Consider the following 7,438-nt stretch of genomic DNA (forward strand, 5'->3'; position numbering starts at 1 on the left):
CATAAATGATAAAGAAGTACAGGGCTTCCCTGGTAGCGCAGTGGTTGAGAGTCTGCCTGCCAATGCAGGGGACACGGGTTCGAGCCCTGGTCTGGGAGGATCCGGCGTGCCGCGGAGCAACTGGGCCCGTGAGCCACAATTACTGAGCCTGCGCGTCTGGAGCCTGTGCTCCGCAACAAGAGAGGCCTCGATGGTGAGAGGCCCACGCACCGCGATGAAGAGTGACCCCCGCTCACCGCAGCTAGAGAAAGCCCTCGCACAGAAACGAAGACCCAACACAGCTAAAAATAAATAAATAAAAATTTTTTAAAGAAAGTACAGCAGTAGCTTTAGCTGTCAATGAGTTTCTTTGCTCTGGCATTGGCATTGTCAATACGATCTTTGTTGGTGTTAGCCTTTTCTGTGATCCTAGGATACTTCCCACTTGATTCAGGTTCTCTTCCATTTCATCTTCCCTGGCATCATTTGTTATACTATTACATGGGCATATACAAAGGCCACAGCACTAGTTTAGTTCTGTTAAAGTCTTCTCTGCTTCTCTCATGTCTTTGTTTATTTGGTCCATGCCTTCTTCTGTGTGTTTTAGTTGTTCCCCTTGTTCATCCAGCATAGTGATAGTCTTGATTCCTGCATCCTGAGACTCAATGTCTAAACCCAGGATTCTCCTCGTACTTTCCGGAGACTCATCAGTAACCTGGTTAGCCCTCAGCTGAATTTCTTCTGCTGACAGATTATCCATGATGAATTAAAACTCTTGATAGGTGCAGAAACTGAAATGTAGATATTCAAGCAGTTCTGGCCACTCCCTTCTGGCCACAGCAGCTTGGACACCTGCAGGCCGGACTCCCACCCATATTTCTTGAAATCCTTCTCCTTTTTATGCCTAGTCTGTTCATTTATTATCTCAGTTCTAGATATTCTAAAAGATACAAAGTAGAATCATATTCTGCTCTCAAGCTGTCTATAATTTCATAATGAAGATAAGGTATCTGCATTTATAATTCAAATCTGAGAGATAAAATAGTAAGTATCCCACAAAACAGAAAACCTTCTTTAGAATCTAAACAGCCTATAATGAAAAGCAAAGATCTCCACTCCCCTTTCCTATTTATTGGACTGTTTATTAGAGTAGTGCACCAATGGGCAGTGGAAAGTGGATGTGTATGAACTTTGGAATAGGCAGACCTGAATTAATTGCCTAGGGGTAAGGGCTAGGTAAGGAAACTTGAGTCAAATTTTGGAACCAGTTCTCTTGCTTTCATAATGGACATCCCCATATCTTCTTTTTAGAGCTGTTGAGGGATGAAAAGAAATACACTTCGCAGCATATCTATTATATAATGCATGCCCTTTAAATCATACTGTCTCCTCTGGTACACTTCTCATCTAAATTCAATGAGCCCACTGCAATGGACACAGCCCATCAAGGAAAAATATTTAATTTAAAGGTACCCTGAGAACTGTATATCTATGTGTTGTTTGTATATCCTTCTTTAAAGCTATAAAAAAAACACTTGAAATTTCAAAGCATTAAGTATCATGACTAAAAATAAAGTAAATAGAACAAAAAAGACTTATGTTCTATCAAATACAAGTTTTCTTCATGTAGGTTTTGTACATTGCTTTAAACATTCATCATACTTTTGATTTTTTTGCTATTGTTCTTGTTATGAAAATGAAGTGATTTCTTCCATGTATCTTCTCAATTGTTGTTGATTACAAATGTATCTTTTTATAGTGCAAGTCTGTCTAGAATAGAATTCTTTAGCACAGGCAAAAGTGACACAAGTATAAATGCAGATTTTCTTCTGCAACTCAGCCTAAGTTAATGTGGGCTATTAATCCATAGCTTCTTATCAGAAGTGCATTAAGGGAGTATATGTCTAGGATATAATTATACTGCAGATCTGTTGATGATTGTAAAACTATTGATCTCCCTTCATTTTATTTTATCTTCTTAAATTTGTGTGGATTTAACCATAAATCCAAAAGATAAGTTATTGCTGTCAGGGTTGGGGCTGTGTAGTAAGTATATAATAAATTGTTCCTGTGGACCACAAAATTCTTGAGACTTGATCTGCTGAAGTGACAAATGGAAAGATAGCATCTGTTTTAAATATTAGCTGCTAGTGGGAGAGGCAGGATCAAAACCACAATGTCCACTGTGTGTGGGGGGGGCCTTTTTAACAGCTTTACTGACATATAATTCACATACCATAAAATTCACTCATTTATTCAATGTTTTTCAAGTACAGTAACAGAGAGTGCCAACATCATGATTAACTAGTTTTAAAACATTTTCATCACTCTCCCAAAGAAACCTATACTCACCATCAGCTACTCTATATCTGCTATTCCCTGCCCAACTCTGTCCCTACTTATGGTAATTAGTAACTATGAATACACTTTCTGTCTTTAGACATTTGCCTTTTCTGGAAATTTAATATAAATGGAATCATCTGTGTTCTTTTCTGACTGGACTCTTTTACTTAGAATAATATTTTCAAAGGTTCATCCATGTTGTAGAATATATCAGTACTTCCTTATTTTGCTGATTATTTCAGTGGATATACCATATTTATATGTCCCTTCGTCAGTTGATGGACATTTGGTCGTTGCCATTTTTTTGGCTCTGATGAATAATGCTGATATGAACATTCATATGCAAGTTTTTTCTATGGACATATGTTCTAACCTTTCTTGGGTATGTATTTATGAGTGTAATTGCTGGATCATATAGTAATTCTGTGTTTAACATTTTGAGGAACTGCCAAACTGTTTTCTAAAGCAGATGCATCGTTTCATATTCTCATCAGCAATATGAGGATTCCAATTTCTTCACATCCTCACCAACATCTGCTTTTGTCTTTTTTATTTTAGCCATCCTAATGGGTGAAAAGTGGTATCTCATTATGGTTTGAATCTTCAGTTCCCTAACAACTGATGATTTTGAACATTCCTGTGTGCTTGTTGCCATTTTTATATTTTCTTCAGAGAAATGTCTACAAATACTTAGTCCATTTTTAACATGAGTTATTTATCTTATTACTCAGTAGTATAAGATCTTTATGCATTCTGAATATGTCTGCTATCAGATATATGCTTTGTAAACATTTTCTCCTATTCTGCAGTTTGTCTCATTATTTTTTTGATAGTACTAATTATTTGATAGATAGAAGCACAAAGCCTTTTAATTTTGATGAAATCTAATTGATCTTTTTTCTTTTTTCACTTTTTTGTGGTGTCCCATCTAAGAAGTCATTGCTTGACCCAGTCCTAAAGATCTATTTCCATGTTTTCGTCCAAGATAAAAAACTCTTTTTGAAAAGGAAACAAATAAAATATTCTTTTATATACAAATAATAAAATAAACCTCATTTAAATTTCACTTGAAATTTTCTGAAGTAGGAATTTGAGGTTACAGTTATTGGCTTAACATTTACGGAACAAAGGGAAATTCTCCATATTTAACTTCTTTAAAATGGTCCAAACTTTCCGATAAACCTAAAATGTGAAGTTGTTCTTCTTGGTAAAGTAGACTGGTGAATTATTGATGTATAAAGGACAATAGAAATCATGTATTGTGTATTAATTTACTCTACTTTGGAAAAGTCATTATAAAGAATTCAAATTTGTAAAGTACTCTGCAAACATTACTCAGATCGCTTTAAACCTTTGTAAAGCCAATGTCTCTCATTTCTGTTATTGCTCTGACTTGAGTACTGAGGTAAGGAGACTAAACACCACATGCAAAAATATAAAGTGAGTCTGCCTTTACAAATCAAGAGCGTCAGCCCTACACTGGTCAATGAGTGATGACCACAAGAATGCTTTAGTTCTTAGAATTGATAAATTTTGACTCACTAAATAGAGAACCAGTTGAATGAACATGAATGAGGCTCCTTGCATAGTGCGTCCTTGGATGTAGGTTGATCATTGGGAGGGGGCCTTCCAGGAGGAGGGAATCAACCTTGGGGTAGGGAACTGCATCAGTGCAGGGGTGGGGGTGGAGGGAAGCCCTCTTCAGTGACAGGAGCAGAGGCAGGGGTGAGGAGAGAGGTAGGGAATACAACTAGGCTGGGCACATGTCAGAACCACCACGAGACACAATCTTAAATTTTATGAAGGAAGAATTTGAAGGCTACGTTTGCTGACTCACCATTTATTGAGCAACCCCAAACTCCCTTGGTTAAATAATGTGCTGTGACCCAACTTGATAGTTTTCTCTTCAATAGGCAACTTAGGTAGAGGGATCAGCAATTTCCCATCAGTGGCAGGAAGTGCCCACCCAAGGGAGACACAGAGTTTGGGAACAAAGAGCGCAAGCATGTGGTGCTCCCACTTTCTTCACTGCCCCCAGGGTGCTCAGTACTCAGTTTCCTCACTGAGCCCCAAGAGCCTGTCCTTAACCCAGGTGTTCAGGCAAAGGAGGAGTGGGATAGATGGTCCCCTGAGACCCCCTGGTTCCTCCAGCGCACACAGAGGCCCACCTGCACAAAACCAAATCACTGTCACGCTTGAGACTTTGGTGGTATTGATTATGAATATAATATACCCGATGCAGAATGCTATACTAAAATGGTAAAGAAATGAATTTGAAGCACTTTAGAAGTAAATGTACTAAAACATTAACCTCATTTATGGGAGCAGGGTTTTCAAAGGACATGTTTCCATTTAAATACATTTTGTATTTTCCAAATATTTTATAATAAGCATGAATTACTTTTATAATTAGAAAAAGTTAGTTTAATAGTTTAAAAATTATTATAATTTAGGAGGGAAAAATTAGGAGGTTGGGATTAACATACACACATTACTACATATAAAATAGAGAATCAACAAGGACCTACTGTATAGCACAGGGAACTCTACTCAGTACTCTGTAATAACCTATATGGGAAAAGAATCTGAAAAAGAATACATATATGTATATGTATAACTGAATCACTTTGCTGTACACCTGAAACTAACACAACATTGTAAATCAACTATACTCCAATATAAAATAAAACTTTTAAAAAATTACTACAATTTAATAGTTACATTTAGTATATAATTAGTATGGTTAGAAATATAATTAGTATAGTTAGAAAATGTTAGCTTTTAAAATAAATAGGCAAGGAAACTCTATGTTATTTCAAATTTCCCGAACTTTTAGCATATAATAACCCATGTGAATAAGTTCCCACCCATGGCTGAATTAGGTATATGTTCTGATGTTTGCGGCATTTCACTGTTAGTATTCCCAGACTCTACATTGTCCAAGATATCATCATTAGTGAACTGCAAAACTAGAAATTGAACCCCATTTTCTGATTCTAGATCCCATTTGATAGACTTTCCTGAGTCAATATTTGTATCCTGATTCAGATATGTTTTATTCATCTGTTGGAATAGGCTGAATTAAATTGCTGCTGGTGATGGGGATTTATTGTCACCTAGTAACACACAGGTATCTAAGACCACGGGCGTTATTGAGTCAGGAATAACTGAAAGTGAGGTGATGCTGGTGTTATATGAAGAATATAAAAGTGTAAGGAAATTACTCTGTATTGATTGCACCTTGGGGAGGCACAGACTGCTTCACTATTTCAAATCTCATTCACGTTTGTTATTGCTGAAACAAGACTCCAGTTCATTAATGCCCTACTGCTTGCTAGATTTCTTCTAACCAGGGAACTATTTGAGCATCTCCCAGGCAGGACTCCCACATGCTGCAGTGTTAAATAATGAACACACAAATGGTTTTATCTTCCCATTTACTAAAGATTTTATGTTCTTTCTTACAGTAAATATAAAGACATACTTTTTTTATGCTTCATAGCTTAAAAATATGTTGGTATAGAGTAGACAACAAGATATTGTTATTATTGATCCCAATTCTTGTTATTTATGATATTTGCTTTTAAACTAGCAATGCTTTACTAATCAATATATATGATACATAAAATAAACTATTTCAGCTTATATTATTTTCTCTAGTACTTTAATAGAGATAATTGGAGTTGTGAGTAGCTCATATTATACTTTTAATATCCTGTTTTTTCTCACTTTGATAATCTGATTTCCAATTATTTAGCTAATTTAGAAAATTTTCTATGCTATTTTCAAAATACATTAATAAATAACTGCTAATCACTTTTTCCATCGACCAGTATTTTTCATTAATTGGGATTTCTGAATAGTACAGTGCCAACTGAGGTACTAAATAAAGCATTCAATAAATATTCATTGTATAAATGAATAACTTGATTATTCTGAGGTACTAGAGTGCCATCTGAATAATCAACTTTTCAAAATTATTTTCTTTTGAAAAAATATTAATTTCTTTTCAAAATTACTTTCTTTACATTTCAATGTGTATTTTGTGCAATCTAACTTTCACGTATTACTTTATTTTTTAATTAAATGTATTATACTAAATGTTTAATTTTTCCAAGCGATTATTCACCATGCATTGAACCTGCTTATATCAATAACATAATACAACTGGAACATTCAATAAATTTGGGAGTCATTTTTACATTAAAAGATTTCCATATATTTCTAAGAAAGTGAATGCAGCCATACTTTCTTTGTTCACAAGTCATAAGAAACATAGTAATAATTTACTTATGAAACCAGAATCTCAGGCTGTAAAGATGCCAAAGAGCATGGTATGACTGTGGCTTGTGAAACCATATCCAGGAGGACTCAGTTATGACACTCTCATACCTCTCCTCTTCCCTGTGCCCAGGACGGAAGTGCTGCAGTTTGAGAGAAATGTGAGAAGTCCAGGAACTAGTGCAGAAGAGAAGCTAATCCACTTAAAGTCTCCACATCTAAATAATGAACAATCAAAAATAAGAATAACCTCAGAAGTATTTGAAGAGATTGAGAATTTCTTTAGTGTGTTTTTTAAAGAATTAGTAACTGCAAAGCTTTGGGAAAATATGGAAACAATATTGTAATCAAAAGAGAGGCTCCATGTTTTGATGTAAAACTTAGCCCTACTTGAAAACAATTAGGGAAGCAATGTCTCTTCCTGGCTGAGAGTGGAATGCAGTTGGTCACGGCAGACCAATGGCCCCAGTAACAAAAACTAGTAAAAGTAGAATAAATTATAAAAAAAGATTATGTATTTAAAAGCATCAGAGATATACAGAAGCAACAGTACTGAATGAACTAAAATTTCAGAAGGCAAGAACTTCCAGAGGTGAGCCGACGATAGGCAGTGTTTCCCCTGTTGTCAGGGTTTGGCCGAGCAAAGGGCTGGGCTGCTGCTGGAGAAAACAAAAACTAACAAAGATTTTAGCGGTCACATGGAGCTGCAATAAAATAATTGGAGACTCTGGGGACCTCAAACATATGAACAATTTTCCTAGAAAACATTTACTGATTTCTACATGAGAGGTGAAAAGGCATATTATAAAAACTTATAAAAGGCAGAGTAAAATCT

The 7,438-nt window shown here is 35.6% G+C and overlaps 1 pseudogene; it reads right to left on the minus strand.

The window, feature by feature from the left end:
* Positions 1 to 329: 329 nt before the first annotated feature.
* Positions 330 to 739, minus strand: LOC114238013 (synaptosomal-associated protein 23-like; annotated as a pseudogene).
* Positions 740 to 7,438: the final 6,699 nt, after the last annotated feature.

This window comes from Balaenoptera acutorostrata, chromosome 6, assembly GCF_949987535.1.
Source record: "Balaenoptera acutorostrata chromosome 6, mBalAcu1.1, whole genome shotgun sequence".
NCBI classification, from domain to species: Eukaryota; Metazoa; Chordata; class Mammalia; order Artiodactyla; family Balaenopteridae; genus Balaenoptera; species Balaenoptera acutorostrata.